Source organism: Cetorhinus maximus, unplaced genomic scaffold (assembly GCF_964194155.1).
Source record: "Cetorhinus maximus unplaced genomic scaffold, sCetMax3.hap1.1 HAP1_SCAFFOLD_798, whole genome shotgun sequence".
Lineage (NCBI taxonomy): Eukaryota > Metazoa > Chordata > Chondrichthyes > Lamniformes > Cetorhinidae > Cetorhinus > Cetorhinus maximus.
In genome coordinates, this window is record NW_027596740.1 from 92,184 (window position 1) to 105,184 (window position 13,001).

Genomic DNA, 13,001 nt, shown 5'->3' on the forward strand with positions numbered 1-13,001 from the left:
TAGTGAAGGGTGTAGGGACTGGAGGAGGTTACAGAGATAGGGAGGGGTGTAGGGGCTGGAGGAGGTTACAGATTAGGGAGGGGTGTAAGGGTTAGAGGTGGTGACAGAGATGGGAAGGGGTGTAGGAGCTGGAGGAGGTTACAGAGAAAAGGGGGGTTGTAGGGGCTGGAGGAGGTTACAAATTAGGGAGGTTTGATGGAGGTTACAGAGATAGGGAGGGGTGTAGGGGTTGGAGGAGGTTACAGAGAATGGGAGGGGTGTAGGGGCTGGAGGAGGTTACAGAGATAGGGAGGGTTGTAGGGGCTGGAGGAGGTTACAAATTAGGGAGGGTTGGTGGAGGTTACAGAGATAGGGAGGGGTGTAGGGGTTGGAGGAGGTTACAGAGATAGGGAGGGTTGTAGGGGCTGGAGGAGGTTACAGAGATAGGGAGGGGTGTAGGGGCTGGAGAGGTTACAGAGATAGGGAGGGTTGTAGGGGCTGGAGGAAGTTACAGAGTTCGGGACGGATGTTGGGGCTGGAGGTGTTTACAGAGATAGGGAGGGGTTTCCATCCTGGAGGAGGTTACAGATTTAGGAGGGGTGTATGGGCTGGAGGAGGTTACAGAGATAGGGAGGGGTGTAGGGGCTGCAGGAGGTTACAGAGATAGGGAGGGTGTGAGGGGCTGGAGGTGGTTACAGAGATAGGGAGGGGAGTAGGTACTGGAGGAGGTTACAGATTAGGGAGGGGTGTAGGGGCTGGAGTTGGTTACAGAGATAGGGAGGGGTGTAGGGGCTGGAGGAGGTTTCAGATTAGGGAGTGGTGTAGGGGCTGGAGTTGGTTACAGAGATAGGGAGGGGTGGAGGGGCTGGAGGATCTTACAGAGATAGGGAGGAGTGTAGGTGCTGGAGGCTGTTATAGATTAGGGAGGTGTGTAGGGGCTGGAGGAGGTTACAGAGATTGGTAGGGTTGTTGGGGCTGGAGGAGGTTACAGAGATAGGGAGGGTTGTAGGGGCTGTAGGAGGCGACAGAGATAGGGAGGGGAGTAGGGGCAGGAGGAGGTGACAGAGACAGGGAATTGTGTTGGGGCAGGAGGAGGTTACAGAGGTAGGGAGGGGTTTCCATCCTGGAGGAGGTTACAGAGATAGGGAGGGGTGTAGGGGCTGGAGGAGGTTACAGAGATAGGGAGGGGTGTAGTGGCTGGAGGAGGTTACAGAATAAGGAGGGGTGTAGCGGCTGGAGGCAGTTACAGGTTAGTGAGGGTTATAGGGGCTGGAGGAGGTTACAGTGATAGGGAGGGGTGTAGGGGTTGGAGGAGGTTACAGAGATAGGGAGGGGTGTAGGAGCTGGAGGAGGTTACAGAGGTAGGGAGGTGTGTAGGGGCTGGATGAGGTTACAGAGATAGGGGTGTAGGGGCTGGAGGAGGTTACAGATTAGGGAGGGGGGCCGGGACTGGAGGGGGTTACAGAGATAGGGAGGGTTGTATGGGCTGGAGGTGGTTACATGAATAGGAATGATTTTTGGTTCTGGAGGAGGTTACAGATTAGTGAGGGGTGTAGGGGCTGGAGGAGGTTACAGAGATAGGGAGGGGTGTAGGGGCTGGAGGAGGTTACAGATATAGGGAGGGGTGTAGGGGCAGGAGGATTTTACAGAGACTGGGAAGGGTGTAGGAGCTGGAGGATGTTACAGAGATAGGGAGGGGCACAGGGGCTGGAGGTGGTTACAGAGATAGGGAGGGTTGTAGGTGCCGGAGGAGGTTACAGAGATAGGGAGAGGTAGAAGGGCTGGAGGATGTACAGGGATAGGGAGGGGCTGGAGGAGGTTACAGATTAGTGGGGGGTGTAGGGACTGGAGGAGGTTACAGATTAGTGAGGGTTGTAGGGGCTGGAGAAGATTACAGAGAAACGGAGGGGTGTAGGGGCTTGAGGGGGTTACAGAGATAGGGAGGGTTGTGGGGGCCGGAGGAGCTTAGAGATAGGGAGGGGTGTAGGGGCTGGTGGAGATTACAGAGATAGGGAGGGGTGTAGGGGCTGGAGGAGGTTACAGATTAGGGAGGGTTGTAGGGGCTGGAGGAGGTTACAGAGATAGGGAGGGTTGTAGGGCCTGGAGGAGGTTACAGAGATAGGGAGGGTTGCAGGGGCTGGTGGAGGTTACAGATTAGGGAGGGTTGTTGTGTCTGGATGAGGTTTCAGAGATAGGGAGGGATGTCGGTGCTGGAGGTAGTTACAGATTAGTGAGGGGTGTAGGGGCTGGAGGAGGTTACAGAGATAGGGAGGGTTGTAGGGGCTGGAGGAGGTTACAGAGATAGGGAGGGGTGTAGGGGCTGGAGGAGGTTACAGTGATAGGAAGGTGTGTAGGTGCTGGGGGAGTTTACAGATTAAGGAGTGGTGTAGTTGCTGGAGGAGGTTATAGAGATAGGGAGGGGTGTAGGGGCTGGAGGAGGTTACAGAGATAGGGAGGGCTGTAGTGGCTGGAGGAGGTTACGGAGATAGGGAGGGGTCTAGGGTCTGGAGGTGGTTACAGGGATAGGGAGGGGAGTATGGGCTGGAGAAGGTTGCAGATTAGTGAGGGGTGTACGGGCTGGAGGAGGTTACAGAGATAGGGAGTGGAGTAGGGGCTGGGGGAGGTTACAGAGATAGGGAGGGGTGTCGGTGCTGGAGGAAGTTACAGAGATAGGGAGGGGTGTCGGTGCTGGAGGAGGTTACAGATTAGGAAGGGGTGTAGGCGCTTGAGGCAGTTACAGAGATAGGGAGGTGTGTAGGGGCTGGAGGTGGCTACAGAGATAGGGTGGGGTGTAGGGGCTGGAGGAGGTTACAGATTAGCAAGGGGTGTAGGGGCTGAAGGAGGTGACAGAGATAGGGAGGGTTGTAGGGGCTGGAGGAGTCTACAGAGATAGGGAGGGGTGTAGGGGCTGGAGGTGGTGACAGAGATAGAGAGGGGTGTAGGGGCTGAAGGATGTGACAGAGATAGGGAGGGTTGTAGGGGATGGAGGAGGTGACAGAGATAGGGAGGGGTGTAGTGGCTGGAGGAAGTTACAGAGCTAGGGAGGGGTGTAGGGGCTGGAGGAGGTTACAGGTTAGGGAGGGGTGTAGGGCCTGGAGGAGGTTACAGAGATAGGGAGGGGTGTTGGGGCTGGAGGAGATTACGGAGATAGGGAGGTGTTTAGGGGCTGGAGGAGGTTACAGAGATAGGGAGGGTTGTAGGGGCTGAAGGAGGTTACAGAGATAGGAATGGGTGTAGGGGCTGGAGGAGGTACAGAGATAGGAATGGGTGTAGGGGCTGGAGGAGGTTACAGATTGGGGAGGGGTTTAGGTGCTGGAGCGTGTTACAGAGATAGGGAGGGTGTGAGGGGCTGGAGGAGGTTACAGAGATAGGGAGGGTGTGAGGGGCTGGTGGAGGTTACACAGATAGGGAGGGTTGTAGGGTCTGGAGGAGGTTACAGAGATAGGGAGGGTGTGAGGGGCTGGAGGAGGTTACAGAGATAGGGTGGGTGTGGGGCTGGAGGAGGTTACAGAGATAGGGTGTGAGGGACTGGAGGAGGTTACAGAGATAGGGTGTGAGGGACTGGAGGAGGTTACAGAGATAGGGAGGGTGTCGGGGATGGAGGAGGTTACAGAGATAGGGAGGGGACTAGGGGCTGGAGGTGGTTACAGAGATAGGGAGGGGCGTCGTTGCTGGAGGAAGTTGCAGATATAGGGAGGGACTACGGGCTGGAGGAGGTTACAGAGATAGGGAGGGGTGTCGGTGCTGAAGGAGGTTACAGAGATAGGGTGGGGTGTCGGTGCTGGAGGAAGTGACCGAGATAGAGAGGGGTGTAGGGGCTGGAGGAGGTTACAGAGATAGGGAGGGTGTAAGGTTCTGGTGAAGGTTACACAGATAGGGTGGGTTGTAGGGGCTGGAGGAGGTTACAGAGTTCGGGAGGGGTGTAGGGGCTGGAGGTGGTTACTGAGATGGGGTGGGAGTAGGTGCTGGAGGAGGTTACAGATTTGGGAGTGGTAGAGGGGCTGGAGGATAGACAGGGGTAGGGAGGGGTGTCTGTTCTGGATGAGGTTACAGATTAGTGAAGGGTGTAGGGGCTGGCCGAGGTTACAGAGATAGGAAGGGGTGCAGTGGCTGGAGATGGTTACAGATTAGGGAAGGATGTAGGGACTGGAGGAGGTTACAGAGATAGGGAGGGGTGTCGGTGCTGGAGGAGGTTACAGATTAGGGAGGGGCGTCGTTGCTGGAGGAAGTTGCAGATATAGGGAGGGACTACGGGCTGGAGGAGGTTACAGAGATAGGGTGGGGTGTCGGTGCTGAAGGAGGTTACAGAGATAGGGTGGGGTGTCGGTGCTGGAGGAGGTTACAGATTAGGGAGGGTTGTAGGGGCTGGAGGAAATTACAGAGATAGGGAGGGGTGTCGGGGCTAGAGGAGATTACAGAGATAGGGAGGGGTGTAGGGGCTGGAGGAGGTTACAGATTAGGGAGGGGTGTAGGGGCTGGAGGAGGTTACAGAGATAGGGAGGGTTATAGGGGGTGGAGGAGGTTACAGAGATAGGAAGGGGACTAGGGGCAGGAGAAGGTTACAGAGATTGGGAGGGTTGTTGGGCTGGAGGAGGTTACAGAGATAGGGAGGGTTGTAGGGGCTGGTGGAGGTTACAGAGATAGGGAGGGTTGTAGGGGCTGGAGGAGATTACAGATTAGGGAGGGGTGTAGGGGCTGGAAGTGGTTACAGAGATAGGGAGGGTTGTAGGGGCTGGAGGAAGTGACCGAGATAGAGAGGGGTGTAGGGGCTGGAGGAGGTTACAGAGATAGGGAGGGTGTAAGGTTCTGGTGAAGGTTACACAGATAGGGTGGGTTGTAGGGGCTGGAGGAGGTTACAGAGTTCGGGAGGGGTGTAGGGGCTGGAGGTGGTTACTGAGATGGGGTGGGAGTAGGTGCTGGAGGAGGTTACAGATTTGGGAGTGGTAGAGGGGCTGGAGGATAGACAGGGGTAGGGAGGGGTGTCTGTTCTGGATGAGGTTACAGATTAGTGAAGGGTGTAGGGGCTGGCCGAGGTTACAGAGATAGGAAGGGGTGCAGTGGCTGGAGATGGTTACAGATTAGGGAAGGATGTAGGGACTGGAGGAGGTTACAGATTAGGGAAGGATGTAGGGACTGGAGGAGGTTACAGAATAGGGAGGGGTGTAGGGGCTGGAGGAGGTTACAGATTAGGGAGGGGTGTAAGGGTTGGAGGTGGTGACAGAGATGGGAAGGGATGTAGTGGCTGGAGGAGGTTACAGAGAAAGGGGGTGTTGTAGGGGCTGGAGGAGGTTACAGAATAGGGAGGGGTGTAGGGGCTGGAGGAGGTTACAGATAAAGGGGGGTTGTAGGGGCTGGAGGAGGTTACAGAATAGGGAGGGGTGTAGGGGCTGGAGGAGGTTACAGAGATAGGGAGGGGTGTAGGGGCTGGAGGAAGTGACCGAGATTGAGAGGGGTGTAGGGGCTGGAGGGTGTTACAGATTAGGGAGGGGTGTAGGGGCCGGTGGAGGTTACAGAGATAGGGAGGGTTGTAGGGGCTGGAGGAGGTTACAGAGTTCGGGAGGGGTGTAGGAGCTGGAGGTGGTTACAGAGATAGGGTGGGGAGTAGGTGCTGGAGGAGGTTACAGATTTGGGAGTGGTAGAGGGGCTGGAGGATAGACAGGGATAGGGAGGGGTGTCTGTTCTGGAGGAGGTTACAGATTAGTGAAGTGTGTAGGGGCTGGAGGAGGTTACAGAGAAAGGGGGGGTTGTAGGGGCTGGAGGAGGTTACAGAATAGGGAGGGATGTAGGGGCTGGAGGAGGTTACAGAGATAGGGAGGGGTGTAGGGGCTGGAGGAGGTGACAGTCATAGGGAGGGGAGTAGGTGCTGGAGGAGGTTACAGATTAAGGAGGGGTTTAGGGGCTGGTGGAGGTTACAGATTACGAGGTGTAGGTGCTGGAGGAGGTTACAGATATAGGGAGGGTGTGAGGGGCTGGAGGAGGTTACAGAGTTCGGGAGGGGTGTAGGGGCTGGAGGTGGTTACAGATTAGGGAGGGTTGGAGGAGGTTACAGAGATAGGGAGGGGTGTAGGGGCTGGAGGAGGTTACAGATTAGGGAGGGTTGGAGGAGGTTACTGAGATAGGGAGGGGTGTAGGGGCTGGAGGAGGTTACAGATTGGGGAGGGGTTTAGGTGCTGGAGCGTGTTACAGAGATAGGGAGGGTGTGAGGGGCTGGAGGAGGTTACAGAGATAGGGAGGGTGTGAGGGGCTGGTGGAGGTTACACAGATAGGGAGGGTTGTAGGGTCTGGAGGAGGTTACAGAGATAGGGTGGGTGTGAGGGGCTGGAGGAGGTTACAGAGATAGGGAGGGTGTGAGGGGCTGGAGGAGGTTACAGAGATAGGGTGGGTGTGGGGCTGGAGGAGGTTACAGAGATAGGGTGTGAGGGACTGGAGGAGGTTACAGAGATAGGGTGTGAGGGACTGGAGGAGGTTACAGAGATAGGGAGGGTGTCAGGGGATGGAGGAGGTTACAGAGATAGGGAGGGGTGTAGGGGCTGGAGGTGGTTACAGAGATAGGGAGGGGACTAGGGGCTGGAGGTGGTTACAGAGATAGGGAGGGGTGTCGGTGCTGGAGGAGGTTACAGATTAGGGAGGGGCGTCGTTGCTGGAGGAAGTTGCAGATATAGGGAGGGACTACGGGCTGGAGGAGGTTACAGAGATAGGGTGGGGTGTCGGTGCTGGAGGAGGTTACAGATTAGGGAGGGTTGTAGGGGCTGGAGGAAATTACAGAGATAGGGAGGGGTGTAGGGGCTAGAGGAGATTACAGAGATAGGGAGGGGTGTAGGGGCTGGAGGAGGTTACAGATTAGGGAGGGTTGTAGGGGCTGGAGGAGGTTACAGTGATAGGGAGGGTTATAGGGGGTGGAGGAGGTTACAGAGATAGGAAGGGGACTAGGGGCAGGAGAAGGTTACAGAGATTGGGAGGGTTGTTGGGCTGGAGGAGGTTACAGAGATAGGTAGGGTTGTAGGGGCTGGTGGAGATTACAGATTCGGGAGGGGTGTAGGGGCTGGAAGTGGTTACAGAGATAGGGAGGGTTGTAGGGGCTGGAGGAGGTTACAGAGATAGGGAGGGTTGTAGGGGCTGGTGGAGGTTACAGAGATAGGTAGGGTTGTAGGGGCTGGAGGAGATTACAGATTCGGGAGGGGTGTAGGGGCTGGAAGTGGTTACAGAGATAGGGAGGGTTGTAGGGGCTGGAGGAGGTTACAGATTTGGGAGTGGTGTAGGGGCTGCAGGTGGATACAGAGATAGGGAGGGGTGTAGGGGCTGGAGGAAGTGACCGAGATAGAGAGGGGTGTAGGGGCTGGAGGAGGTTACAAAGATAGGGAGGGTGTAAGGTTCTGGTGAAGGTTACACAGATAGGGTGGGTTGTAGGGGCTGGAGGAGGTTACAGAGTTCGGGAGGGGTGTAGGGGCTGGAGGTGGTTACAGAGATGGGGTGGGAGTAGGTGCTGGAGGAGGTTACAGATTTGGGAGTGGTAGAGTGGCTGGAGGATAGACAGGGGTAGGGAGGGGTGTCTGTTCTGGATGAGGTTACAGATTAGTGAAGGGTGTAGGGGCTGGCTGAGGTTACAGAGATAGGAAGGGGTGCAGTGGCTGGAGATGGTTACAGATTAGGGAAGGATGTAGGGACTGGAGGAGGTTACAGAGATAGGGAGGGGTGTAGGGGCTGGAGGAGGTTACAGATTATGGAGGGGTGTAAGGGTTGGAGGTGGTGACAGAGATGGGAAGGAGTGTAGTGGCTGGAGGAGGTTACAGAGAAAGGGGGTGTTGTAGGGGCTGGAGGAGGTTACAGAATAGGGAGGGGTGTAGGGGCTGGAGGAGGTTACAGATAAAGGGGGGTTGTAGGGGCTGGAGGAGGTTACAGAGATTGAGAGGGGTGTAGGGGCTGGAGGGTGTTACAGATTAGGGAGGGGTGTAGGGGATGGAGGAGGTTACAGAGATAGGGAGGGGTGTAGTGGCTGGAGGAGGTTACAGAGATAGGGAGGGGTGTAGGGGCTGGAGGAAGTTACAGAGATAGGGAGGGGTGTAGGGGCTGGAGGAGGTTACAGAGATAGGGATGGTTGTAGGGGCTGGAGGAGGTTACAGAGATAGGGAGGGGTGTAGGTGCTGGAGGAGGTTACAGAGATAGGGAGGGGTGTAGCAGCTGGAGGCAGTTACAGGTTAGGGAGGGTTATAGGGGCTGGAGGAGGTTACAGAGATAGGGAGGAGTGTAGGGGTTGGAGGAGGTTACAGAGATAGGGAGGGGTGTAGGGTCTGGAGGAGGTTACAGAGATAGGGAGGGTGTGAGGGATGGAGGAGGTTACAGATTAGGGAGGGGTGTAGGGGCTGGAGGAGTTTACAGAGATAGGGAGGGTTGTAGGGGCTGGAGGAGGTTACAGAGATAGGGAGGGGTTCAGGGGCTGGAAGTGGTTACAGAGATAGGGAGGGGAGTAGGGTCAGGAGGAGGTTACAGAGATAGGGAGGGATGTAGGCGCTGGAGGAGCTTACAGAGATAGGGAGGGGTGTAGGGGCTGGAGGAATTTACAGAGATAGGGAGGGGTGTAGGGGCTGGAGGAGGTTACAGAGATAGGGAGGGTTGTAGGGGCTGGAGGAGGTTATAGAGATAGGGAGGGTTGTTAGTGGCTGGAGGAGGCCATAGAGATAGGGAGGGTTGTTATGGGCAGGAGGAGGGTATAGAGATAGGGAGGGTTGTAGGGGCTGGAGGAGGCTACAGAGATAGGGAGGGGAGTAGGGGCAGGAGGAGGTGACAGAGATAGGGAGGGGTTTCCATCCTGGAGGAGGTTACAGATTTAGGAGGGGTGTATGGGCTGGAGGAGGTTACAGAGATAGGGAGGGGTGTAGGGGCTGCAGGAGGTTACAGAGATAGGGAGGGTGTGAGGGGCTGGAGGCGTTTACAGAGATAGGGAGGGGAGTAGGTACTGGAGGAGGTTACAGATTAGGGAGGGGTGTAGGGGCTGGAGTTGGTTACAGAGATAGGGAGGGGTGGAGGGGCTGGAGGATCTTACAGAGATAGGGAGGAGTGTAGGTGCTGGAGGCTGTTACAGATTAGGGAGGTGTGTAGGGGCTGGAGGAGGTTACAGAGATTGGTAGGGTTGTTGGGGCTGGAGGAGGTTACAGAGATAGGGAGGGTTGTAGGGGCTGTAGGAGGCTACAGAGATAGGGAGGGGAGTAGGGGCAGGAGGAGGTGACAGGGAATTGTGTTGGGGCAGGAGGAGGTTACAGAGGTAGGGAGGGGTTTCCATCCTGGAGGAGGTTACAGAGATAGGGAGGGGTGTAGGGGCTGGAGGAGGTTACAGAGATAGGGAGGGGTGTAGTGGCTGGAGGAGGTTACAGAATAAGGAGGGGTGTAGCGGCTGGAGGCAGTTACAGGTTAGGGAGGGTTATAGGGGCTGGAGGAGGTTACAGCGATAGGGAGGGGTGTAGGGGTTGGAGAGGGTTACAGACATAGGGTTGTAGGGGCTGGAGGAGGTTACAGAGATAGGGAGGGGTGTAGGGGCTGGAGGAGGTTACAGAGATAGGGAGGGGTGTAGGAGCTGGAGGAGGTTACAGAGGTAGGGAGGTGTGTAGGGGCTGGATGAGGTTACAGAGATAGGGAGGGGTGTAGGGGCTGGAGGAGGTTACAGATTAGGGAGGGGGGCCGGGACTGGAGGAGGTTACAGAGATAGGGAGGGTTGTATGGGCTGGAGGTGGTTACATGAATAGGAATGATTTTTGGTTCTGGAGGAGGTTACAGATTAGTGAGGGGTGTAGGGGCTGGAGGAGGTTACAGAGATAGGGAGGGGTGTAGGGGCAGGAGGATTTTACAGAGACAGGGAGGGGTGTAGGAGCTGGAGGATGTTACAGAGATAGGGAGGGGCACAGGGGCTGGAGGAGGTTACAGAATAGGGAGGGGTGTAGGGGCTGGAGGAGGTTACAGATAAAGGGGGGTTGTAGGCGCTGGAGGAGGTTACAGAATAGGGAGGGGTGTAGGGGCTGGAGGAGGTTACAGAGATAGGGAGGGGTGTAGGGGCTGGAGGAATTGACCGAGATTGAGAGGGGTGTAGGGGCTGGAGGGTGTTACAGATTAGGGAGGGGTGTAGGGGATGGAGGAGGTTACAGAGATAGGGAGGGGTGTAGTGGCTGGAGGAGGTTACAGAGATAGGGAGGGGTGTAGGGGCTGGAGGAGGTTATAGAGATAGGGAGGGGTGTAGGGGCTGGAGGAGGTTACAGAGATAGGGATGGTTGTAGGGGCTGGAGGAGGTTACAGAGATAGGGAGGGGTGTCGGGGCTGGACGAGGTTACAGTGATAAGGAGGGTTGTTAGGGGCTGGAGGAGGTTACAGAGATAGGGAGGGTGTGAGGGATGGAGGAGGTTACAGATTAGGGAGGGATGTAGGGGCTGGAGGATGTTACAGAGATAGGGAGGGTTGTAGGGGCTGGAGGAGGTTACAGAGATAGGGAGGGGAGTAGGGTCAGGAGGAGGTTACAGAGATAGGGAGGGATGTAGGCGTTGGAGGAGGTTACAGAGATAGGGAGGGGTGTAGGGGCTGGAGGAAGTTACAGAGATAGGGAGGGGTGTAGGGGCTGGAGGAGGTTACAGAGATAGGGAGGGTTGTAGGGGCTGGAGGAGGTTATAGAGATAGGGAGGGTTGTTAGTGGCTGGAGGAGGCCATAGAGATAGGGAGGGTTGTTATGGGCAGGAGGAGGGTATAGAGATAGGGAGGGTTGTAGGGGCTGGAGGAGGCTACAGAGATAGGGAGGGGAGTAGGGGCAGGAGGAGGTGACAGAGATAGGGAGGGGTTTCCATCCTGGAGGAGGTTACAGATTTAGGAGGCGTGTATGGGCTGGAGGAGGTTACAGAGATAGGGAGGGGTGTAGGGGCTGCAGGAGGTTACAGAGATAGGGAGGGTGTGAGGGGCTGGAGGTGGTTACAGAGATAGGGAGGGGAGTAGGTACTGGAGGAGGTTACAGATTAGGGAGGGGTGTAGGGGCTGGAGTTGGTTACAGAGATAGGGAGGGGTGTAGGGGCTGGAGGAGGTTACAGATTAGGGAGTGGTGTAGGGGCTGGAGTTGGTTACAGAGATAGGGAGGGGTGGAGGGGCTGGAGGATCTTACAGAGATAGGGAGGAGTGTAGGTGCTGGAGGCTGTTACAGATTAGGGAGGTGTGTAGGGGCTGGAGGAGGTTACAGAGATTGGTAGGGTTGTTGGGGCTGGAGGAGGTTACAGAGATAGGGAGGGTTATAGGGGCTGGAGGAGGATACAGAGATAGGGAGGGGAGTAGGGGCAGGAGGAGGTGACAGAGATAGGGAATTGTGTTGGGGCAGGAGGAGGTTACAGAGGTAGGGAGGGGTTTCCATCCTGGAGGAGGTTACAGAGATAGGGAGGGGTGTAGTGGCTGGAGGAGGTTACAGAATAAGGAGGGGTGTAGCGGCTGGAGGCAGTTACAGGTTAGGGAGGGTTATAGGGGCTGGAGGAGGTTACAGCGATAGGGAGGGGTGTAGGGGTTGGAGAGGGTTACAGACATAGGGTTGTAGGGGCTGGAGGAGGTTACAGAGATAGGGAGGGGTGTAGGAGCTGGAGGAGGTTACAGAGATAGGGAGGGGTGTAGGAGCTGGAGGAGGTTACAGAGGTAGGGAGGTGTGTAGGGGCTGGATGAGGTTACAGAGATAGGGAGGGGTGTAGGGGCTGGAGGAGGTTACAGATTAGGGAGGGAGGCCGGGACTGGAGGAGGTTACAGAGATAGGGAGGGTTGTATGGGCTGGAGGTGGTTACATGAATAGGAATGATTTTTGGTTCTGGAGGAGGTTACAGATTAGTGAGGGGTGTAGGGGCTTGAGGAGGTTACAGAGATAGGGAGGGTTGTGGGGGCCGGAGGAGCTTAGAGATAGGGAGGGGTGTAGGGGCTGGTGGAGGTTACAGAGATAGGGAGGGTTGTAGGGGCTGGTGGAGGTTACAGAGATAGGGAGGGTTGTAGGGCCTGGAGGAGGTTACAGAGATAGGGATGGTTGTAGGGCCTGGAGGAGGTTACAGAGATAGGGAGGGTTGCAGGGGCTGGTGGAGGTTACAGATTAGGGAGGGTTGTAGGGGCTGGAGGAGGTTACAGAGATAGGGAGGGTTGTAGGGACTGGAGGAGGATTCAGAGATAGGGAGGGTTGTTGTGTCTGGATGAGGTTTCAGGGATAGAGAGGGATGTCGGTGCTGGAGGTAGTTACAGATTAGTGAGGGGTGTAGGGGCTGGAGGAGGTTACAGAGATAGGGAGGGGTGTAGGGGCTGGAGGAGGTTACAGAGATAGGGAGGGTTGTAGGGGCTGGAGGAGGTTACAGTGATAGGAAGGTGTGTAGGTGCTGGGGGAGGTTACAGATTAAGGAGTGGTGTAGTTGCTGGAGGAGGTTATAGAGATAGGGAGGGTTGTAGGGGCTGGAGGAGGTTACGGAGATAGGGAGGGGTGTAGCGGCTGGAGGAGGTTACAGAGATAGGGAGGGCTGTAGGGGCTGGAGGAGGTTACAGGGATAGGGAGGGCTGTAGTGGCTGGAGGAGGTTACGGAGATAGGGAGGGGTGTAGGGGCTGGAGGAGGTTACAGGGATAGGGAGGGATGTAGGGGCTGGAGGAGGTTACGGAGATAGGGAGGGGTGTAGATGCTGGAGGAGGTAACAGGGATAGGGAGGGGTGTAGGGACTGGAGGAGGTAACAGGGATAGGGAGGGGTGTAGGGACTGGAGGAGGTAACAGGGATAGGGAGGGGTGTAGGGGCTGGAGGAGGTTACAGGGATAGGGAGGGGTGTAGGGGCTGGAGGAGGTTACGGAGATAGGGAGGGGTGTAGGGGCTGGAGGAGGTTACGGAGATAGGGAGGGCTGTAGGGGCTGGAGGAGGTTACGGAGATAGGGAGGGGTGTAGGGGCTGGAGGTGTTTACAAAGATGTGGCGGGGCCATGGCCAGATTTGAAGACAGGGATGAGATTTTTAAAATCAGTTAAAGCCAGTATAACCCCCACGCTCAGAGCCAGTGA